A 25,480-nucleotide genomic window follows, 5' to 3' on the forward strand; every position below is an offset into this window, starting at 1 on the left:
GCTGCGGAATGGAAGTGGAAATCTGTGCCAAGATAGACTGCTAACAAAAATCTTTAAGTGTGTCTTGGCTGGAAAAGGATAATACTTTAAATGGCTCAGGATATTGAAAACTTTCCAGATCATCAAGGAAATGGCTTTTGGCTTTGTATGATAGGGGCCAGTTTCTAAACTAACCAGCAGTTATGGGACAGGGAAGAAATACACTAGGCATGCTGTACTTGCGAGGACTCATTTCAGCCTGGCCTGTGCCTGCAGCACTACATGGTGACCTGTCAGTGTGCACCAAGCAATCCTCCGCCTAACCCAGACAGCCTGCTGGCAAGACTGGAATAACAAACCTGCCGCTCTGCCGCAGCAGTGGCCTCACAACCAAGGACCGAGACAGCTCTGGTAAAGGCTACCTAGGCTCCCAAGCCCTAGGGACCCTCAAAGCAGAAATACAGTGCTTATGGCAGAATCTCTTTTGAAAGGAAGGCTGTTCATCAGACAAATTTAGGCTTAAGAGCCCTGTGAGCCCAAGAGCCCAGAGAGTGGGAGGAGTTACACACAGGACAGGGGTTTCATTATTGTTTTTTAATTCATGTACATCTTCCTGGATTGTATTTCTGTGCTTCACACTATTTTGCCCTATGAGTCTTCTCTCTAGTTATGCCTTTTCCTCAGAGACTTGCTACTGTGAAATGTAGAAACAAACATTAAGATGTGCAAAACAAAAGGATTTTTACAAAATTAAAGTATAAAGGACTCATCTGTTTATTTCAGACGAACCACCTAATGATGAGGTAATGACACTTCCCAGAGTAAGAAAAACACAAGTGGTCAAAAAGGCAGGGAATGAGTACATGTAGCAAAGCACAAGAGGACTCATCGTACACATAGGGTGAGGTGACAAAGAGGCAGACGTTAGCTAAAACAAGAAGTCCAGAGAGCACATCCTGGGCTGTCAGAAACATTTGGGCATGTCTGCAGGATGGCTGCGGGAGCGCACAATTGCCTGATATATTTTAAAATGAACCTGGATAAAAACACTAGGAAATAAGTGTAACAGGGAATAACCTTTCACCACCTGAGAAACAGACTGGGAGCACTGCACCAGCACTCTTCTATTCTCTCCCTGTAATAAAACTCATTGCTGAAAACCCCAAACCAGGCAGCAATGTGCCAGGGCCACAGACCCAGGAAGCAAAGCCTCAGCCAGCTTAATACCTCATGTGAGCCCGGGGGAAAAAAAGCTAACTAGCAGCATTATGGAAATTAATGCCTTTAGAAATTATTTTAAATTTTCTAATGGAGCGCTTTAACACCACTGGAGAAGACATGTCTCTATTTAAGCATTAGTTGCTACATATTGATAAATCAATCACACTTGGTAGATTTAGAAAGACTTAAAAGATACATATTCTCCTGCAAATGTTCCTTTAAAAGTCAGATGGTCTTTTAAAGAGCTTCCAGCCTTGGGACTCACAGTGCAGTGCCCTGGAAGACAATTGACATTCTGAGTGACTGGGCTGCGAATTCAAAATCCCAATTCAAACTGCTCAAGTCAGGATTCAAACTCACATATTTTAAAAATAGGAAAGAAAAAAAAGAAAAAAAGAGAGAGTGGGGAAAAGACTTGAATTCCTGCAACTCCCCAGGACAGAATCTCTCAGAGTACAGATGCAATAGTGAGTCAGGGAGTATCTCTGTACCACAGGACATATTTTGTGCTCTGCCTTACTAATTACGAATCTCCATACGCTTAGCAATACAGCTGACAAAGGGCAACTGTTTGTTATGAAAGCCACTAGTGAAAATGAAAAAACATTTATTACATTGAGGCATTTTCATTGAATTTTCTGGTTTTAATTAAAAAATGAAACATTCTAATTTACCTGGCTTTGGTTATAGTAACTTGCAGTCATTATTTGCTGTTTCTTTTTATTTCTTCTGGGAAAGGAGCATGGAATAGGAAAAGTGGGAAAACTGAGCCTGCTATATAAATAGCTTCTTCCCTAGCAATTGCGTAACTTTTCATTTCAAATCAATTTTAAATGTATTTCCTCCCTTTCAACAAAAAAATCTGAACATTCTGAATAATACATCCTTTCTGCTAACATTGTTTTCACAGTCTGAAAAGCCATTATTTTGACAAAAACATTATGAGCAGTTCTTGCTAACAGCACCCACTTTTTCCCCTTCATACCAAGCCCTATGCTCAGCTCAGCGTTTGGCTGGGAAGTTCTGCATAGCTCCAGAGATTGGTGATGAGACAGTGATGGGTCTTGATCCTCTTTGGCACCAGTTTTCATCTCCTTCCACATAAAGCTTTTGCTAGCTGATAGCAAACTGGAAGCCAATGAGAAATGCTGCAGGATTAGCCCCAGTTTCTAAATTAAACACCACAAACCCCCTCACCAGGAGCAACCATGATTCTTCTACTGTCCACCAGCAAGGCAAGCAAGGAACAAACAAACAGTAAAACTCTTCTCTACACCTAAGGAGACACTCTGCCCAGGATATAGCTAAAACACGTGGGTGGAAAAAAAAAATTAATTAGTGAGAGCACTCATTCCTGGGTAGGCTGAGCACTCCAGTCTCCCACCCCACACCTGTCATGAGTACAAAAATAAGCCTGGGAGAAACAGAGGGAAAAGCTTTTCTAATCAACACTTAAAAGGAGGATACCTGAAGTGCTTGTAATAACCTGGCAGAACTTCTGTTTCCAAATTGTGTTGAGTAACTGAGATTTAGAAGTAACTAAGGAAAACGATTCCTTGGTACCACAGGCAACAGATGGTTCCTGCAACCTGCCAGTTGCCAGATTCTAGGCCAAACTTCTCCCCCGTGTAACTTCATCACACATTAATTTAACTCATTTTATCTATGGTACCTAGTTATCGGCTGCCAATATTTTGCTGCTCAGTAGTTCGTCATGCAATAAGATTCATGTTCTAGCAGTCAGGGTACATGCATGAGTCAAAAGAAGGCGGTTCATGACCTGTTTGTGTGGCCTTAGGCAAAGTGCTCTTTCAGGGGATATAGCTAGGACTACAGCAGCCACATTGTAAAGTTTAATTAGTGATTGTAAAGTGCTCGACCCACTAAAAAGACAAGCTAACATAAGAGCAACCTATTTTCCTTTATGACATTAATAGTCCCCTTTCAAATTAAGCAAAGGAAGATGCATCTATAAAACACAGCAGATTTTCTTTCGTTACTCCTGATGGCTCAGCCCCAAAGAAGCACAGATTTACTCAGCAGGCAGGGAAAAAGGCAGGGCAATGGTGGGGAGAGGGGAAGCCTTCATCTGCCTCAACTCCTGACCCACCTCCAGCTGCCCTCTTACTCCAGCAGCACCAGACAGCTTTTCACAGCACAACAGGTTCTCCCATGGAGAGCTGACATGGTCTGCACCCCCCCGGGGACTGCCATGCCCAGCCATATGATACCTCCCTCCGGTGATACAACACGCAAAACTGGGGCACTCACCTTCCCCATTTAAATACAAATCAAGTGAATCTGTACAGTGGCTGCTCTGTGTTTTAAATGGGAATCACAGCCGATGGTTTATGCACTGCTCAGTCAGGAGATCTGCAACCCCTCTTTTTGCCCCAAACCTCCCTCCCTAAGGCAGAACTCATCTTTGGGGCTCCAAAAGAAGGCAGTCAACCATGTGGGGAAAAAAGTGGGGACATTTAACTCCATTTTTCACCAGTTGTCATCTAAAACACCTGAAAGGCTCAGAGGAAGGGAAAGGGGTAAAGTCAGGCAGGCTTCTTGTATGCAGCACTGCCCAGCACTAAGAATCAGCTAAGTACAACTATTTAAGCTTGCTTTATAGACTCTTGCATATTCCTCCACTTTCCTGGGGTTTTTAAAAGTCAAAAATAAAGGCAAGTTAAAAAGACATGCATCTAACAGGAGAAAATCCCTCTATGCATTTAATTAAGATCTAAATAAAAGAAAAAAGCTACAAAGCACATGCCTGTATATTTGTTAGCCTTATGAGAAAATACAAGGCTTTAGCTACATTTCATTACAAACATTGTTTTTGAAAAAATGAAAAGCTGCTTTCAAAGCAGCTGGTTTTCAAACATGTGCAATGTCTACTTCTGCAAAAAGTAAAACTGCCTTCACAGTTTACAGGAAAGGGAAGACATACATCACGTAAACTGCTTTTACAGAATCCCTAATGTAGGATTTCCTACAGAATTAAATGAAAAGGGGAAAGGATATGGAAAAGCCATCAGTCTACTGTGGTCTTCCAATTACCTCACAAATACAGGCTAGAAGTAGTCACCTGTTAAAAAATACATGTTGATAAAAGGTATTCAGTTACACTGCAACACTGAGCCAGTCTGTTGTCTTGGACTACAGCTCACTGTTGGCTTTCTGTCAGATGTCTCCCAAGAGAATCCTGTACAGCTTCACTATGACAAACACTGCTTGTCCAGGGCAGCAGAATTAGAGGCATTCAAAGTATATCTCCTAAAATATCCATTCCCAATAGCTTTTTCCAACTAGTGGGAGAAATTAAGATTGCAACTGTACCAACTACACCTGCTGTTCAATACACAACTAGTTGATTTTAAACCACAGGACTGCAGGCTGTTTCATGATGATGAAAATAGACTAAGGTAACAGTACCATAGAGGCAAGATTGAGCAGAGGAGGAAGGCAACAGTAGCGTTCAGCAGAGTATTTGCTATTTAGATAGGTAATAAAGTCAGAAAAATTATTTAAGCAGCACTGCTGGGAAAACAACCAACCAACCAACCACACCAAAAAAAACACCACACTGATTCAATTGATTTCACAGACTTCAAGAACAAACCTCACTTAATCTTCACACCCGTAAAAGCTAAGAATCCCAAAACCCACAGGGACATCTCCAGACATTCATCCCCATCAGACTCCACAACACTAGGCTGAGAAAATTCTCCTGTTGAAGGTTTTTCCCAAGACACCAGCTAGATACTGATGCCTCTAGCTACCCCATCCACTGCACATCCTCTTTCAGCGCTTTCATACTCAAAACACAAGACCTTGCAACATTGAAATCAGCCTGTCTTTATTGCAGTAACTTTGCATTAAGAAGGGCTGGTGTGTGCTCTCTCCTTTCCTCCTCACTAGATTCTTGTTTCACTGCCATCTCATACTGCCTGCTGCCAGAGTGGAACTCTGCCTCTTGCTCAGTCATTTTACATCCTGCTTCTCAACACCTAAACACACATTCACACACTTTTAGTAAAGCCACCCCTCTCCTCTTCAGTCTTGGCTATAACCCAAGAACTGGAGGCCACATGCCCCTTCTCCAGACCATCATGGCTTTTACAGCACTCCCAGCCCACTTCACACAAGCTGAGGAGTCCCAGACCTTCCATTTCTCTTCACAGAGATATCACTGAGGGTCTGGTGAACTTCTTCCATACTTCTTCTACACTGAATGACCAGAATTGCATGGAACTAGTAATTGTATCATATTAAGTTGGATCTTGATGGGTTTTATAATGCAAAAAGAAGCCCAATTAATTTAGGAATGTCCAAAGAAAACCCAAGGTACCCCAGCATACCACTCAGTCTAATCTGCAGTCCCTACTAACCTGGGTTCTCCTTTGGTTCTTTTATAGCTTACACCTCAGAGGTATTCAAGTGCATAAAAAAAGCAATGTGATTAGAATTGATCCAGTGAGTCTCCTATCCTGCCTCAAGGGAACAATTACACTATATTTAAAGGACGAAATTAAAGCAGTTGATTTTGAACCAGAGATCCACAGGTGAAAAGCCATGCTCCCATCCTTGTACTAAACCTCCCAGCCACAAAATGTTTGTCCATACATATTGTATAATAATTGTTTATACATATTGCTAGTCTGCTACAAAGGTGACTGGTCATACTGATGAAATCTCAAGAACAGCAAAAACTGAAGTAGCCAGTGCCACAGGTGGGAGCTAAGCTAAGGGGATGGGCCTGCAATGTAAAGCATACACATTTTCCACAGTTATCAAAGAAAACATTCACCAATCTACTTCAGGTGATCAGATGAGGGTTTTGGTTCGGGAATTCTTTTTTTCTATTTTTAGGTAAGAGATTAAGTAAGTTTAAGATTTTTCTTTGACCACAAGCTTTCTTCAGCTTGCTACAGGGGAATGGAACTAGTTTCCACTAGTGAACGAGATTTTTTTTTAAAGTCCTAAGTGGCAAATAAAAAAAGAGTGAGAGTCCCTGGGACAGTAGGTTTGGGTACATCAGAGCTACAGCCTCTATCAGAGAGCAGGATGGGGAAGAAGAGGTGGGAACAGAAACATGAGGCCTATAGTCTCCTGTAAAACAAGCATTTTTACTCATAATGCTATTAAGTGTTTTATTATTTCAGTGACTCCAATATCCCCGTTTCATGCTCCCAGGTTGGTGCTTTTCCATTATCAAGATCTGTCCACAATACCAATGGCCCAGAAAAGAAATTAGTTGCTTCCCCTTTTTAAGAGCTGTGTTTGACTTTAATTACATTTTTACTTGCTTGGGAAATCAGACTTCACTCTCAAGAGGACTAAAAAGGGGAAAGGGAAGGGGAAAAAAAGACACAGAGAAAAAGAAACAAAAAAAGGAGAGAAAAAGGTAAGGCAGATGAATCCAATTAAAAGTTTCTAAGCTCCTATTCCTGAAGTTTCAGTTAAAGCCACTACTTAGGAATATGGGGGAGTGTGTTTTTTAATTATTTTTTAAATTTTCTTTTATCAGTCATCTATTCAGAAAATTGCTGAATTATTCTTCAAGCAGACATGGTTATCAATCATTAGAAAATGCTTTTATCTGGAGCTGCCTATAAGACATTGAAGTCTTTCCAAGATGAACTTAATGCTGATGGATGGTAGCTCAAGGGAGAGGAAAAAAGTGAACATGGGGAAAGTCTGGTTACCTTTTCATCCATGGGGGTTATGACTCAAGACTGAAAAAACAAAGCGCTGCAGTCACGGTGCACAATCAGAGAAGATTCTGCAGAAGTGGATAAGAAGCAGTTATAACAAAGATTGCTCCATGAAAAATGCTTTTGGTTTTTTTCCACTTGCTCCTTTCATCTTTCATGCCCGAGTTTCTCAGTGACACAACACTATGTTGCTTGGCCACACTGTATCCACAGGTGCCAAAGTATTTATTCCTAGTTGGCTATTCTAGAGCTGCTGATCAGCACGCAGCAGCGTGGTCAAACCTTCATCTTCCATTCCTTTCTCCCTCTCCTGCACTCCCCTCTTCCTCTCCTCCCAGCCTTTCATTCCTCTACCCTTACCCCTCCTCATTCCATTTTAATCAAGGTTCTTTCCTAATTAAAACAAACAAATATGAGGAAGCAATTAACGTCTTGAAGAAAGCAGATGGTGGAATAGTGCCATTTCGTTATTGCATTAAGCCTTAACTTGCTATCTCTTCAAACTTTCTGCACTTTAATTAAGCGCTGTTACAGGCAAGTTCAATGGGCTCTAGAGTAGGGTTTAACCAATTAGCTCCTGAAAAGCTGATGGTGCACGGTGGCAGGCTGAGCGTGCTGTGCAGTATGCAGCTGGGAAGGGCAACCCCGGGGGCCAAAAGGGACTAAGAACTTCCCTCACACATGCAGCAGGCAGGAAAAGGAGCAAGGGGGAATCGAATGTCCATGAGTGGCAGAAATGTAAACTAGCCCTGCCCTACCATGTTCTGGTGGAAGTTTTTCACTGCCCATGTTGCAGGACTAAGATCATGAATTCTTTGTGCACACATTTAAGGGGCCATTGTGACTTTCAATGTCTGTGTCATCTTCCCAGAGAGAGGGCAGGAGTGAAGATGATCTCAAACACTGGTCAGAGAATATAGATAGCTTTTAGGCTCATTTATTACCCTACCATCTCCAGCACTCCCGCCAATTCAATCCTTGGTTTCCATTATACCCCCAGATACAACAGACTGACAAAGAACTGGCAATTAAGGAGCTTAAATAATCTAGAAAAACACATCCAGAAACAGAGAGATTCTTCACACACACACACCACACCCCCCATTTCTGTTTGCAGTCAGCCTGACATTGCTGAACATGAGCCTCAGCAGGCAAAGTAAGCATCAAAGAGCAGTTCTGTCGGTCAGGGTCATCCTCTCACTTGGCTCCACATACACATGCCAGAAATGTGGGCAATCAAAAGATGCAGTGATCCAATCTACCTCTGCCCTACCACATTCTGGCAGATGATCCGTTACTATTCAACACCAGAGAGATGAGTGTCTCTGAATCCTACTTGCAAACATCTAAGGGAAAAAAAACACCCAGCATGACTCAGATGGACACAGCCCTATAGATCCCAAGCTTCTCTGCACAGAAGCATCTCAATTCTCTACATCCATACGAGGAAAAATATACTACATCCATTTTATAGATAGGAATGCAAGCCACATATAATTTTTGTGATTCCCAGTATCACACAGGGACTGTGGGGAGGAAACACTTTTCTGTTTCTCTCAACCACAAAGATCATCTTTTTTGTATAACGAAGGTTGGAATATGACTCATGGAGGATTCACAAATTACAAAGCCAGAGAACATCCCTGGGGGTCATCTGGCCTGAGAACTTCTCTGAATTAATTTCTGGTTGAAGCAGGGGCAAAAAGAAAATCCAATCCTGTCTTAAAGATTTCTATTAATGGAGAGTTCATAACAATTCCTAGAACATTTTTTCAGGGCCTAATTATTATAGTTATTAAAGACGGGTACCTTATTTCTAGTCCAAATTTGTCTATTTCAGCTTCTAACCACTTGATCTCGTTATATACCTTTGTCTGCTCAACTGGAGAAGCCTCTATTGTAAAAGCCCCTCTTCCTCTCTTAAGGATAAAAGACAATATACAACACACATTTGCTGAGAGATGAGACTCATATTGTAGTGTCCTGGCATCTCTTCATTCATCAGTTTCAAACTCGAACAAGGAAACCATTAAAACACAATACTAAGAAATGCAACAACAGCATGCTATAAATAATAACATTTTCCTTGCAGGTCTCTTCTTTTACAGTTGTACCACAAACAATACAAACATATTTATTATGTTCAGTATTTAACTGTGTGAAACTCAGAGACTATGAACATCCAGTTCCCACTATAACCATGATTTAGCCTCAAGTACAGATGTAAGATTTTGTGTTTTCCTGTGGATTTTATCATATTTATGGCTTAAACACACCATATGGAGAAGAGCATTTAGTAGTGTTACAAGAACAGAAACTCTCAATTTCCTGACTTTGGGTGCTTAAATTCTCTGTTATATTATCACACTATAGGGTGGTATGCACACACAACAGGATTATAGAAACATAGATTCATAGAATCATTTAAGTTGGAAAGGAACTTTAAAATCATCCAGTCCATCCATAAACCTAACACCACCAAGTCCACTGCTAAACCATGTCCCTAAGCACCACATCTACACATCTTTTAAATACCTCCAGGGATGGTGACTCCACCACTTCCCTGGGCAGCCTGTTCCAATGTTTGACAACCCTTTCAGTGAAGAAATTTTTCCTAATATCCAATCTAAACCTCCCCTGGCTCAACTTGAGGGTGTTTCCTCTTGTCCTATCACTTGTTACTTGGAGAAGAGGCCGACACCCACCTCGCTACAACCTCCTTTCAGGTAGCTGTAGAGAGTGGTAAGGTTTCCCCTCAGTCTCCTTTTCTCCAGACTAAACAATCCCAGTTCCCTCAGTCGCTCCTTATAAGACTTGTGCTCCAGGCCCCTCACCAACTTGGTTGCCCTTCTCTGGACATGCTCCAGCACCTCAATGTTTTTCCTGTAGTGAGGGGCCCAAAACTGAACACAGTACTCGAGGTGCAGCCTCACCAGTGACAAGTACAGGGGGACAATCAGTTCCCTGCTCCTGCTGGCCACACTATTTCTGATGGAGGCCAGGATGCCGTTGGCCTTCTTGGCCACCTGGGCACACTGCTGGCTCACATTCAGCCAGCTGTCAAACAACACCCCCAGGTCTTTTTCCATTGGGCAGCTTTCCAGCCACTCCTCCCCAAGCCTGTACCATTGCATGGGGTTGTTGTGACTCAAGTGCAGGACCCGGCACTGAGCCTTGTTGAACCTCATACAACTGGCCTCAGCCCATCGATCCAGCCTGTCCAGATCCCTCTGTAGAGCCTTCCTACCCTTGAGCAAATCAACGCTCCCACCCAACTTGGTGTCATCTGCAAACTTACTGAGGGTGCGCTTGATCCCCTCGTCCAGATCATTGACAAAGACATTAAACAGAGCTGGCACCAATACTGAGCCCTGGGGTACACCACTTGTGACCAGCCAACTGGATTTTAACTCCATTCACCACAACTCTTTGGGCCCAACCATCCTGCCAGTTTTTTACCCAGCAAAGAGTATGCTCATCCAAGCTGTAAGCAACCAGTTTCTCCAGGAGAATGCTATGGGAAATGGTGTCAAAGGCTTTACTAAAGTCTAGGTAGACAGCATCCCACAGCCTTTCCCTTACCCACTAAGTGGGTCACCTTATCATAGAAGGAGATCAGGTTAGTCAAGCAGGACCTGCCTTCCATAAACCCACGCTGACTGGGCCTGATCACCTGGTTGTCCTGTACATGCCATGGGATGGCACTCACGATGATCTGCTCCATAACCTTCTCCAGCACTGAGGTCAGGCTGATGGGCCTGTAGTTCCCTGGATCCTCCTTCCAGCCCTTCTTGTAGATGGGCATCACATTTGCTAACCTCCAGTCAACTGGGACCTCCCTGGTTAGCCAGGACTGCTGATAAATGATGGAAAGTGGCTTGGTGAGCACTTCCGCCAATTCCCTCAGTACCCTTGGGTGGATCCCATCCGGCCCCATAGACTTGTGTGTGTCTAAGCAGTGTAGCAAGTCACTAACCGTTTCCCCTTGGATTATGGTGGCTTCATTCTCATTATATTCATTCTTCATTATCAACACAAGATTCAAATAGTTTTATATGTAATCTCACATTAGAAGGGCATTTATATGTAACCATTTCACATCTATCCTTATTTAAGGCATGTTCAGGTTCATATGTGAAGTATTACATACAACTATACAGTGTTCTCAAAAAGCAGATATGTTCAGATCCATATACTATCAAAAAAAGCGTTGTTACCCTCAATTATGCCAAAGGAGGACCTAATTTGTACTAAGTGCATTGTCTATCTGATTATTTGACCTCATAAATCAATTTGGCCATGAAATTACAATAGGTAGATGCTTAACACAGATGCACTAATAGGAAGCAGCAGCATGCTGGCTTCTGAATTAAATCTGAGTTGCCCAGTTCCACCTTATCGCCAACCTATCACGCTGAGGAAATCCCAACAATGCCGCTAGAGCAGGAGTTGAGTCAATGTTGCCACAAGGACCAACATCCATCATCCACGCCATGTTTCTGCAGAGATTTAAAACGTGAGGGTTCTGTGCTGACTCCTGACAGGTGGATTTGCACACAAACCTGGTAATCAGTTGTCTTACAGGAGTACCCAGAGGCCCTAACACATCTGAGGCTTTCCTCCAGCCTTCATGTCAGACACTAGTTAGATCTGCTCTGAAACAGCACGTGCTATTCTGATCACCTGTGCTTGTGAAGGAGGAAGCCAGACTAAGCAAGTTTCAAGGAAGCCTACAAGGATGAGTCAAACAACCCAGAGCCTATTTCACGAGAAGAGACTAAGACAACATGGTACTTTTAGCCTAACAAGACAAAGGCCAGGAGAGATGACTACTGTCTATAAATACTTTGGGGACAGGGAAGAAGAGAGATTTAAGCTGAAGAGCAAGACTGGCATCAGAACAAAGGTGTATAAACTGGTTATAAGTGAGTGTATACTGGGAATTAAAATAGCATTTCTAACAATCAGCAGACTGAAGTTCTGAAATAGCCATCCATCCAGAAAAGAAGCAGACATCACAAAACTAATGGGGTTCATTTCATTAGAAGATATACAGCTGCATGTCATAGGACTCAGGAAGTCCTCTGCAGTCCTGTGTTCCTACCCTGATCAAGGTAAATACTGTAAAAAACACATAAGAAGGCACAGTCTGAGCCCCGAAGCGCCAATAAATATTAGAAAGGTTTTAAGACAAAGCAGAAGGATGGTGGGGGAGAGAAACTGTCCCCCGTGTACTGTTCCCAAAAATGCTTTAAGTCTCAAAACAGCTTCACTGTATATGAGCATATGCTGCAGGTCATACACCTTCCCCCATTACACAGGCAATTGGAGTAGATCATTATAATGGCCACTTCTGGCCTTAAAATCCATGAATCACAGGGCAAGGTAAAAATGATACAAGCATCAACAGAAAACCTGAAATTCTACTCCCATTCACTCAGCACTTAGAACCTGACAGCTGATTCAGATCTCAAATATTTTCCTAGCCAGGAAACACAGCCTGACCTAGGGCTCATGCAAAGGTGAAACGTAAACTCCAAAACGTCTGATCTGTATTTGGTAAGAGCCCAGGGACACCTTCACAGCACTCAGTTTTGCATTTCTTTGTCATCATTTAACACGATCTGGAGAAACATCAGTCCGTAGATAAAAGAATACACCTGTATTAGGTTTGCGTGGCAACGTTTTGGTAGCGGGGTGGGGGCTACAGGCTTCTGTGAGAAGCTGCTAGAAGCTTCCCCTGTGTCCAACAGAGCCAATGCCAGCCAGCTCCAAGACGGACCCACTGCTGGCCAAGGCCAAGCACATCAGCAATGGTGGTAGCGCCTCTGGGATAACATATTTAAGAAGGGGGACAAAAAACTGCGCATTTTGCAGCTGGAGAGATGAGTGAGAACATGTAAGAGAAACAACCCTGCAGACACCAAGGTCAGTGAAGAAGGAGGGGGAGGAGGTGCTCCAGGCACCAGAGCAGAGATTCCCCTGCAGCCCGTGGGGAAGACCATGGTGAGGCAGGCTGTCCCCTGCAGCCCACGGAGATTAACAGTGGAACAGATATCCACCTGCAGCCCGGGGAGGACCCCACGCCAGAGCGGGTGGATGCACCCAAAGGAGGCTGTGACCCTGTGCGAAGCCCACGTTGGAGAATGTACCTGGCAGGACCTGTGGACCCATGGAGAGAGGAGCCCACGCTGGAGCAGGTTTGCTGGCAAGACTTGTGACCCTGTGGGGGACCCACACTGGAGCAGTCTGTTCCTGAAGGACTACACCCCACGGAAGGGACCCATGCTGGAGCAGTTTGTGAAGGACTGCAGCCCATGGGAAGGACTTGTGTTGGAGAATTTCGTGGAGGACTATCTCCCATGGGAGGGACCCCACGCTAGAGCAGGGGAAGAGTGTGAGGAGTCCTGCCCCTGAGGAGGAAGGAGCAGCAGAAACAACATGTGATGAACTGACCACAACGCCTATTCCCTATCCCCCTGGGCTGCTGGCGGGGAGAAGGTAGAGAAAATTAGGAGTAAAGCTAAGCTCAGGAAGAAGGGAGAGGTGGGGGGGAAAGTGTTTTTAAGATTTGGTTTTACTTCTCATTATCCTGTTTTGATTTGATTGGTAACAAATTAAATTGATTTTGGTATTTTTCCCCAGGTTGAGTCTGGGTTTTGCCCATGACCACAACTGGTGAGTGATCCCTCCCTGTCCTTGTGTCAACCCATGAGCCTTTTGTTCTATTTTCTTTCCCCTGTCCAGTTGAGGAGGGGCGGTGATAAAGCGGCTTTGGTGGGCAGCTGGCATCCAGCCAGGGTCAACCCACCACACCACCACTAGAAGTCAAATGTGCCAAGTAAATATAGTAAACATAGTTTAACATGAGGATAAGGGACAAAAAGCATTTATCCTAAGAAACCATGAACAGACTGTGTAGTTGCAGTCTTTCAGACAACTTTCAAAGCAAAATCATAACTATGACTTTTAGAAGCCCTTCCATAGGAACAGGCAAGACACAATCTCTGCTTTACCCACATTTCACTTCCTGTAGCTACGGTCCATCTTACCAACTGCCCTCTGCACGTGCAGCCAGCACGCTCTTCAACCAGTCAGCCCTGCTGCCCAACTCCAGGAACAAAATACATTGAATCCCTTAAAAAACAAGACTACAGTGATCATTGAGCTTCCTCTAGAAAATACCCTCAGAGAAGTGCAGTCTCTAATGTGGATGAAGTGGGCAAAACAATCAGGATGGGCAAGGGCCAGAGCACACACATGACATTAATTCAGTGTATCTTTCTGAACTCCCAGATGAAATTCAAACCTTCCTTGCTTCAGAGTAACCAAAGAGAGCACATTTACTCCAAGGGAGAGCTGACTCCTACGGCAGACGTTACATGCACACAAGTCCTCTATGTGGCTGAACAGATGCCAAGTCTGAGAAGAACTCTGGGGATCTTCAGATGAGACAGAGTATCTAAAACCTGCACAAAACAAATATTTATGGTCTATAAATACACACAGGCACATTCCTCCTCCTCTCTCCACAGAGCAGAGACTCCCACTACAAAGTGTCTTGCAACATGTCAGACATATTGACAAAGCAAGCAGAAGTTTGGGTTTTTTTCTCAGCTCTGCATAGCAAGGCCATGTTCTTTATTCCTACTCCTCTTGATATTTATCCCTCCCTTTCTTCTCCATCTTCTGCCTCGAGCCAGAGGCTTGTCTGCTGTCTCTTCATATTGGAAACATGCAAGCTTGTTTGGTTTAAAAGGTCAATCACAGCTTGTTTGTACTAAGTCTCTGATGCAAAAATCTCCTACTATAACCTAGGAAAAATACTGGAGAACAGGCAGTGCTGGATGGAGGAGTATGAGGTCTGGGTAACATACTAGGGCCACAGACACACAGTTAAGGCACTGTGGCTTACCGAGACAGCACCCATCAACACATCAGCTGAGGGGTTCATGGGTCTATGATCTTGGTCAACAGCAAAAGATCCAATTTAATTCAGCTCATAACAAGAAAGGCTTAAGCCAAATGAGGTTACCTCATATTCATCATAAGCTAATAGCATCCACAAGGATGGTGACCATCAGACCAACCGAAGCCTCATACACTAATCTAAAGCAATTGACTGTGCATCACAAAATCTAACTCCTCAACTTCAGGAAAGGGGCTAAAACACCACCAGTTCAGTTTTACAGAAGGGGAATGGATAAAGCTATTAAGGCTGACACTTCCATGATCACAGGTCATGATACAGGCCAGGACATTTTAAAGATGTCCTGTGATTAGTTTGGGGGCTTTTTTTAATGCCTATAAAAAGCTTTAAAAATACAACACAAAATTTAAAAATGTATGTCATCAATGGGATGTTCTATTTAGTTTAATGGCAACAACTATCTTTCAAAATAAACTGGACAGAGTGTGTGGTGCCACTCCTTAATTCTATCCAATTTGGCAATGCTGAACTGTGTCATAAACTCTCTATGGGTAACAGTAATACAGCAATCAAAAGCTGTCCAAAGCTGAAGTAGTGGGTCCTACTCCCCACTTGCTTTGCCAATGGTTATATTGTGTAGCTACAAACTATCTGCTATATCTTTTAATTTAAAAAAGAAAAAGGTTGCAGTTGTTTCCTCTTTCCCTGGCCTGCCAGGGTATCATTGCAGAACCATGTATTATTGTGTTGATAGCTGATGGTACTGCTAAGGCAACTCCACGAGTATTACTTATTGGCCTGCATCAGATGCTGTGAGGATGAACATTATCCTCCACCACTGGCGGAGACCCTGAACCCCAGAGCTGGGTACCATCAGGAAATAGCGTAAGTGTTCCTTAATGTCACACACCCCACAAACCACCTTATATCCACATTTCTGTGCTTTCTGTGCTGTAGGCCATGGAATTCATTTGCTCTTTCCTCCTCCCCTCAACTGTCAGAATAAAAAGAATTAAGTTCCTTTTCCACTCCCAGGCCTGCCCCTCTGCCATCTTCCAAAGCAGTTGTTTTCCATGGCATAGCCAGTGACCCTGGCCACTCCAGGACCTTAAGTGAAAACCTAACCAAACCACAAACTCTGTCAACATAAAGACTAAAAACAGGTTTTGCTTTTAATTGGGTTTAAGAGGGACCAGCTCTTGGTACGTTATTTCCAACAGTTATTGATGGCCTTTCATAACTCAGGTGAGGACTCCACTCCGCTCTGCCACTTGAGAGTTACAAGACCATCAATAACCACAGAAAATAACGTACCCCAAGAGGGGCCAGAGCAGAACCTCCTTCTCCGAAATCCTTCTTTACCTATGTAGTCTGCAGTGAACCACAGCACTGAGGCTGAGGCTTCAGCTGACACCCACACACCAGTGAGGAGCAGCACTCCTCTTCCATAAGTCAGCATGTTCACTCTAAAAGAGAAAAAAAAAATTCCCCAAGAAAAATACTACTGTTTCATTTTTCTTCTGTGTGAAAAAGTGCAAGTCCCTGTCCTGTATAATCAGAGACAGACTTGGAGCAAACACCCACATAGCACCCTGCTGCTATTCATTAATCGCTCCGGCAGCTTGCAATGAAATCCCCAGAGAAATTTTATAGCCTTTCTGTAACTCTACATGTCTGCTCGAAGAGAACCCAAACAGACACACACACACAGGCACCCGCCACACACTACCAGATGTTTGAGAGCTTGGTCCCTGTGGAATATCAGAGAGCTGCCACACACACCTGCTCCCACAAGAGACAAGTAGAAAATCGGTGACCTCCACTTACCCATGGCACATGGTAAAATACAACTCTACAAACCATACCTGCCTGCAGAGGGTATCAATATATTTATTGCACAACATATCTTGGGAAATTCCAGTGAGGTATATGACATTCAAGGAGAAATGCTTCAGGAGCTAAATATCAGCCTCTAAGAGCAAAACAGCCAAGAGGGTGCAAAGAAACAAAGCAGAGATGTTCATTACTCCATCAAGACAACAGGAAAGGCCAGAAGTCACGGTTACAGCAGATGATAGATCCTCCCTCAATTACTGTTGTTCTTCTCAGATGCACACAGTTCTAGTGTAGAGAGTCTATATTTTGTTGGGGGAAGAAGGTGATTAATGTTATCCAAAGAATTAGGATAAGAATTAGGGGAAATAAAGTAATATTCAGCTCTACTGAAGTCAGAAGCAATTTTCATTGACTTCAGTAATGCTAGAAAATACTTTTTTTTCCTAAAAATTTTTTTTAGATGCTTAAGGCAGGGGATATTTTATAATCAAAGACACCAACAAGCCCTGAAGATGGAATTTTGAGCTGCTCTTTTTTCCTGAAGTTTAACCTGGGCATTTCCGAAAGACATGTGAACTTCCTCTGTGTTCTGCTGAGATCTGGAGCACAGGACAAAGCCTCAAGGATGCCTACGCCACAGCAGATGCAAACTGCCACATAAACTCACACTTTTCATCTCCAGTCCAGCATCCTCCTGTTCTGGTTCAGAACAACCCTCTGCGTCCTGTTTCAGGAACTGCGATTGTAGATAAAGACATAAAGCCTGTTTAACTCTATTAACTTTACAACATTATGTCATGAAATGTCATGTCAGTTTCCACTGCTGTCAATTTATGCTACAGCCCTTCTGGCCTGGATTCCTCTTGCTCCTTCCATTCAGATGCGCACCGCAGGCTACAGCCTTTTTGAGCCACCCACCTTACCTGTACACATGCACTTTAGAACAATATGAATATTACATGTAGCAGCATTTGCAGCAAAAGATATATTAAGACCTATATTTTTAATGCCACTTTTAGTATGCCTATAAAAAGACTCTATGCAAAAGACTGGATTATGCATTTTTGTGCTGTATGGGAACAGGGTACAAGTGAGAGACATGGCAAGTGGGAATGCTCCCATCCAGGTGCAGCAGCTTTTGGCAACCAGCATCTGGGTAGGATTTGCAGAGAATGCTGTAAAACTTATCTTCCTACAAGCACCACAACTAGTTGAGCCCATAGGATTTTTACATCTCAGGAGGTTTCCAATGGGATATCATATTAGAAGTGCTGGTGAATGCCATCCCTTGCAGTGAGCGGATTACATGCTGCTCTTGAATTCCTCTGTAACCACTCAAAAATGTGACATCTTTACATCTCATTGTGTGCTCTCCTACAGCTCATATTAGAGGGCCAGAATGAAGAGGAATGCCTGCCAGACACTTTTAACAAAACTTGATTCTTTTAACAAAATTTGATGATCTGGAGCCTTCTCATATTTGTCCTTACTTCTTTCAAACTAAATTAGGGCACAAGGAACAATTACAGCTTCACAAGTGTCTTACCCTCCTCTGCATTACCCCTGTTACTGTACTTCAGTTCTGACCTGAAGAGACTTCCCCAGCAGCAAAAGAACATATAACCTCCATAATCCTTGCAACTTTTGGTTTCCTTGAGATAGCAAACGTATAAAACAAGCAGGACTAGGAGAACTTTAAAGCATGGATAGCTGAGACTACTGCAAGGCTTTTTTTTCCCTGGCATGACATGCCAAGAGTGACATTCCAGTAAGAGGCAGGGTTTCCTAGCACTACTTTCACCAAATAACAGAGAAACTTACTTGGGAATTAGGTCATTAAAACAGAGGGCCTGACTCACAATGACAGATGGATCAATAAGCGACCTTTGACAGATTGGAGCCACTGATCAATGATTACTTTTTTATTAAATGATTCTTTTCCTGTGCCAGCAGGGACTCCTTCCCTCACACACAGCATTAACATTAACCTTTGCTGCACAAGGATTAAAGGAGACGATACCACAGAATACTGTCAGTGAAGGAGTGACCAGTAGGAGAAAAGGCAAAACAGAAGCTCAGCCCAAGGAAACACACTCTTCCCCTCTATTTAGAGGGTTGGTTCATGCTGCCCAAATTCACCATCACTACTCCACCCTCCTCTATTTGTTGTACATAAACACTAGGAGGTCAGTCTGAGAAAGAAGGCAACTCTCAATGTGATTAAAAAGGCTGGGAAATGAGGGATACCCAGTGAAGGCAGATCGGGCAAGGTGACACACAACATGGCCATAACAAGATAAATAAATTATCCACAGCACCACAGTGAAAATGAAGGTCTACAATTCAAGAAGAAGCTGTGCTGACCCACAGCTCCCAGGCCCTAAACTGATGGCAGACACAACCTGAAGCCTTTCTATTTCACTGTCTGGCTCCATCCCAAAACAATTCTGCATCTATCCATGCCAACCTGTTTAACTTCAAACCATTTGATTCTCCTGAGTGGACATCATCAGTCACACCAATCTGCAAGAGCTGTTTTGTGAGATGGGGAAAAAAACCCCTTAGGGAAAAGCACAGCTCATCAAATGTGCTGTGCCTGGGACTTGGGTTCAGTCTTAACCCAGGTCTCCTGGGGTGACCCTGTACACTAACCAGGTCTGCCCTTTGGCACTGTGCCCACAGCAGAAAGACCAGGTGGAAAAAGTTTTTAAAACCTTGAACAGATGAAAGACTGCAAGCATGACACAGGAACACAAAAAAACCCAGCAGATGGCAGGGAAGAAGCTGCTTCTGCTTTTGAGGGTGACACGCTCTAGCGTGGCTCTTACTATGAAGGCTCTGCTGGCTTCTCCTTATACTTCTTTAGACGATATATCTCACAGGAACTGAAGGGAGGGTCATATGTTTTCTTCTCACACAGTCTGACTTCATTAGCCCCAGTAAATGTTGCACCATAGTCCCTAGTGAAGCAAAATGTCTTTGTCTTGGTGCAGTGCCAAGAAAGCAAGTGTCATTTGAGCCTCAGATGAGAAGAAGAACATGCTACATGCAGGGCAACCCTCAGCAAAAGGAAACATTTGGCTAGAGAAACATGGAAACCAGAGAACAATATGACAAGAAGTATCTAGTTCAACTTCACTTCATACATCTTGCATGTGTATAATTCACCACCACATATTTCAACAGCTGACACCCAAGGAGAGCTCAGACAAATCCAAAGTGTCTCCCCTCTCTCTCAAAGAAACAGGAGACATGGTCAGCTGAAGTCCACCTCATCTAGCCACTACCAATGCAAAAGCAGCTGCACTGCTGGCAAAAAGGCATGCCCTGTTCCTTCTTCTCTGGGACGGTCAGCTGTTAATTCTTTAAGCCACCAGCTCAATGTGTGAACCAATAACTCTGCATGAGCCTTCCCTGTCGGAATACAGTGAATGCCTGCTATCTCCAGAAGAGAGACCGTTATTGCCCTCATCGCTTCACGTTGGTTTTTGTTCATGCAGAAGGAAAGGCAATATGGAAGAAATAGATAGGAAGGGGATGAAAAAAAACCATGCCCACTAATTCAGAGGAATAAGACAGCAGAGAGCTAATTATTATCAACAAAACAGATCTCAATTGTTAGGGAGAGGTTGGGGAGCCTCACCAACTACTTTGCACAGAAAAATCCCACCAGATACGACAAAGCTCTCTCAGCTGAAGAAGGTAGTATGCTCTCAAGTCTTCCCATAGCCTTGCTTCAAGAACACGTTTCTTGGTCTTGTAGGCCTCATTTCTTTCAACATACTTACATGCTCACTGGTGTCCTCAAGGTCTCAATCTGCATGTACAGTGTCCCCTTGCATAATCAACTTCCTCTCCTCCCTCATCAGAGAAGATAGGGGAGGAATCACAGGTAGATCTTATATTTTAAATTTACAGAATTGTTGCACAGACTAAGAAATTGCATCATATACGCTATTTCCAAGTCATTCCAATTCGATGCTTCCCTATTATCCTCAGCAGAACTGATGGGCCTCACCCCTTTCCCACTCCCATACCAACTCCCAAAAAGCAAGCTTCTACCACCTCATCTCAGCCAGCAGGCATTACCAGCCAACGTCAGCTCAAGAGACTTTCCACTATTGCACCAAGCAGAGAAAGCTGCACTCTTCCAAGGGTAAGCACAAGCCTCTCCCTCTCCATCCAGAGAAGCCAGGGAGGGATGAGGACACACAATTACAGATTCTAGCCTCAGGCTGGTCATTTGATGGAAGGTGTGTTTTTCATTCCTAGTTTTAACCAAAGAAAATGTAACTAGGGACTTTGAAAAGCAGCGGCATCCGGAAGAAAAGTGGCAAGGACCAGCATGAATCTTCTTGCCAACCCCACAGTTTCCCCCAGAGGAGGAAATGAACCAAGACCAGATGCAGCCAGCCCCAGGAAAGAGGGGCAAAACTGGCTGCAACAGACATTCCACAAGAGAGCTGCAGAGACCCACAGTAGGAAATGAAGGAGTAACACTATAATAATGCTATCTGGAGTCCATACCTGGGGCTGTGCCCACAATAACCTCCCTCCCCACTCCATACATCCATGCTCTGTCCTTCCAGTTGCAAGCTGCACATCGAGCCCTTCCCAGGAATTTCATCAGACTATAATATCTGAAGAGTAGATGAGATGAAAGAAGGAACATTATTCCCTTATCCCATACTAACCTGCACCCTCCTCATTTCTTCACAATGCCTTTCCATGTCCTTCATTTCCTGCAATCCTCTATGTAGCTGAACCATGTGTTTCTCCTCACTATGAATTAGTAGCCTGTCCAATAATTTAAGTGGTCCAAAATGATATGATTCCTCAAACCTTTTCACCATAGACTCAGACTTTGATATTAAATAAAACAACAACAAAAAAAACCACACACAAAAAAAACCCAAAACCACACCACAAACAAGAGTGGGATCAAGGCAGTTGATAATAATTGAATAAAAAAATTGGCATCTTCTTCCCTACCAGGCTTTAAAATTTAGAAACTCGCCCTTGCTTTTTAACAGATCTTACACTCATTTTAAGCACATTTAAAATTAACAACAAAAACCTACAAAGCTTTCTTGCTATTTGTCTTGGATCCTAAAGTAAGTTGTCATTGGCAAATTATATTCCATTAAAGGATACTACCAATTAAAAAAAAAAATCATTATTTTATTAGCATACTTTTTTATTTGCTATTGTTACAAGCAACACCTAAAATTAATAGAACTGAAGGATTAGAAGGGAAAATGCCTTTCACCTAAATGCTTATTCCATTCGACAGCATTTTGTGTCAAGTTAGTTTTACTGTAAGTTTCTCTTGTAAGCAGTCAGATCCCCTGTTAGTTGAGCTGGATTAGACCCATACAGATAGGGAAGGAAAAATATATATGGAAACTCAAATATTGGCAAGTGAGCCCAAGGAAAGCACTTTTTTCAGCTAAGTAAAATGAAGCTGCTGGGCACTCCTTAAACAACACACATGCACTGAAAATCCTCTGCCTCAAACACACATTTCCCATCAGGCACAAAAACATATTCAACATTCAACACACAGTGTCAATACCGGCTACGGTCTCTTTTTTCTTATTTCAGTAAAGTAAGCGATCTGCTTTTTCACACTCTACCCTAGAAACATGAGACATCTATGACTCATTCTGCAATCTACCTCTCCAATCACACACCTAGGGGGAAGGCATGTTGAATGTTTTGGGGGTTGTTTTTACATAAAAGAATAAAAATATTAAAAGCATTGCATGTCTTTAGGGATTTTGTTCCTCAAAAGGAGTCTCTCGTCACTTAATTTTTCCATTCCACATTTCCCCACACTTCCCCCACGTCCAACCCACTGCCTGGCATTCTCTCCCTTTCCAGAGATCGTCTTCTTTCCCACCTTGCTCCTTCCAGACACCACCTCCAGTGATGCCTCCTGGCTCTCCCCTCTCCCTTTTTATGCTAAGTTGGCCAGGCTCTTGTGCAGTTTGTGCAGATGTCAGTGGGGTCAGCACACACACGAAGCTCTGTTAGATGTACATTTCATAAATCGGAAAGCTGCCTTCTGCTCTCTTTGTTCACTCTCTTCAGTCAAAAACTTTTTCTCTAGTCCCTCTCCCTTCCAGCCTCTCCTACTTCCCTACGTCCTTTTGCCTCACTGAAAGCTTGGTAATTTTCTTCACATTTTTGTCTCTCTTACTCTTAAAACTTCCTTTTTCTTACCTATTCTCCACCCGCTTCTTTTGCTACCAGACTGTCATCTATGCTGTTAGCCCCAACCATGTCTCCAGTACCTCTACAGTTAAATCATTTATTAGACTCCTTTAATTTTCCCCATTTGCTCCTTTGAGTCCTAGCATTGCCGGTTCCCAATCACACAAACACCATACCCTGTCTCCTCCTCCTATCAAATAGCACAATCTTTCACTGGGAACTAACTGCTCATACAGGAAACAATTACCAAACCTTTTCACAGGGGTGCATGATGATGTGCCAGTGTTAAGAGGGTGGCTTACTAAGAACTGATTGGAAGAGATAAGTGAAGCCTTGATAATCAAGGCTGACTCCATTTGAAGTTCAGACAAAGGTTTGGGCTGACTCTTCTGGGGCAACTTATCCCTAGAAACAGAAAAGAAAAAAGATTCAGCTGAGACATTTTGGCTATGGACAGAGCTAGGTAAGGACACCAAGAAGTTCCGAGGCAAGAGGAGTCAACTCCAGCAGCCAAATACCAGAGTAGCCATTTACCTCTTCAAACTCTACAGACAGTCAGCAGGCAACTGTGTAAGGCAACTTTCCAGCGACTTAAAGAAGCTAAGAGCAATGAGTCACAGGGGCAGTATTTATGATGCTAAGAGCTTCACCTGGAAAATGAGAGAAGAAAAGGAGAGGAGCACCTGCTCAGTAGGCTGACCAATAAGGCACACCAGGGGACAAAGACACACACACACCCCCAAGTAGTGAGTCAGGATGGAGCTTTTCAAAGTCTGATGCATGACAGTCTACAGCAAAGTTGCTTGCAGTGCCCTGTTGCTCCCGCACATCATAGGAAGGTTGCCTATAGCATGACCCCCAAACTTATGGCAGGTTACACTGTGACATGACATGCTACCCTGCCGGATGCAAAGGGCTGTGTGTGGGTGGCAGAGGAGAAGGCAGGCAGAGAAGTGAATGAACATACAGGCAGCTGTGATTGAAACTCTGAAAGTCTAAGGTCTCTGCAAATGCCCAAGTTAAAAGCAGAGGCAGTCTCCCAGATCGATTATGCATGCACGCCACTGAAAACACAGGCTGCTAAAGTGCCAGAGCCCTGCTGGATAATTTATAGGCTGGTGTTAGTATTCACAGAGTGGTGGGCACAGTTCAAAGGAACGAGGTGGAGAATAAAAGTTTGAGCCTTATGAAAACACTGTCACAGCCAGCATGAGCCTCAGCTCCACAAAGGGCTTCACTTGTGCTGGGTACACGCAGAAGCCAGCAGATATTATCACAGCAGGAGCCAGCAAGTGCCATCTTGGCACACGGGCAGAGAGTTCAGGGAGGGTGCTCAACCAGAGTGTGCAAACATGCAAACTTTGCAAGTGTTTGAGCACGTCTGCTTGGCTTTTGGGAATGTATGGGAGAGCTGTGTGCCAAACAGCCCGTGACCCATCTTCTCCCACAACCCTTCCTCAGAATCCCCTTGATTCTCCTAGGCCTGCCATACACCAAATTTCCTGGGCTACTTCTGCATAGAAATAAACACCAAGCAGGGAATAACTGAAGACCTTCACATACTGTTTTCACTCATGGTCTCACCAGGATTTGAAGCCAGGACTTCAGGGACAAAATTAATCATACTAAGCCACCCAAAATGCAAGCTTTACTTAGGTGAGCTTGCGTTTTCCAGCTTTATCCCTGCCTGAGCCTCTTAGCCATCTAGTTATCAGAAGAGAAAGATGGGAAGACAGTGAGGTCATCAATTTACTAAGCCCTATGTCTGCTCACGTTTGAGATCAGACACAACACCAACGGCATTAGAATAAGTACTGTGTGGTTGACTTCAGCAGAGATGTAAAGCAAAGGCTGCCTCGCCTGTCTTGCCTTCCCTCTCTGCAAGGCTACAATAAAACCAGATCTTACAGACATACAGGTGCACACCATATTCTGCCACTATTCACCATAATCATCTAGAGCAGGAAAGGGAGTACAAGGGAAAGCCTAGTATACAGACAAGATGAACTAAGAGGTTTAACCGGTATTTTACTATTGCGTGTATGCCCAGATACCACCTGTGAACTCCTTGTCATAGCAACTTTCCACAGCACTCAGAATACCCCTCTCCAACCATATTCATTCCAGAAGAGACTTGTCTGAATGTACAAGTAATTTTCTGATCTAGAAACTTTTCTAAATTAAGCTCTCTACCCCTTGCAACGCATACCTGAACTGGGAAGGCACACAGGAATTTGGTATCATACAGTTTGCTGCTAGCATACCAACAAGTACTCATCTCACTCACTTCTTCCTGCAGGTTACAGTCTTTCAGGACATTCTGTCTGGGTGCAGTACTTGAAGCTCAATCAATTATAGAAAGATATCTTTATTAGAGGCCACAGAGGGGCACGCTTTAGAGACACAAATCACTTAGAATGAAAACCTTTTGTTCTACATTTGGACAGCACCACACACAACAACATTCTTGTGTATGACTGGGGAATACAGTAATATAATTAAATAGATTAATAGTCACTAAAACTATTCTCCTCTCCATATAATTACAATATAAAGTTGGATTTTTCTCTGTAGAGTCTGGAGGACT

At 43.4% G+C, this 25,480-nt stretch overlaps 1 protein-coding gene across 40 annotated transcripts in view; it reads right to left on the reverse strand.

Annotated features, from left to right (window-relative positions):
- Positions 1–25,480, reverse strand: part of NRXN3 (neurexin 3) — a 1,038,943-nt gene that overhangs the window by 996,266 nt on the left and 17,197 nt on the right. Inside the window, exon 2 of one of the 40 annotated variants that reach the window (XM_030007321.2) lies at positions 6,903–6,979. The exons of the other annotated variants lie outside the window; for them this stretch is intronic. The gene's annotated coding sequence lies outside the window, so the exon portion shown is untranslated. The remainder of the gene's footprint in view (positions 1–6,902; positions 6,980–25,480) is intronic. 40 annotated transcript variants of the gene reach the window in all.

The sequence above is a fragment of the Aquila chrysaetos genome, chromosome 2 (genome assembly GCF_900496995.4).
Source record: "Aquila chrysaetos chrysaetos chromosome 2, bAquChr1.4, whole genome shotgun sequence".
Classification (NCBI taxonomy): domain Eukaryota; kingdom Metazoa; phylum Chordata; class Aves; order Accipitriformes; family Accipitridae; genus Aquila; species Aquila chrysaetos.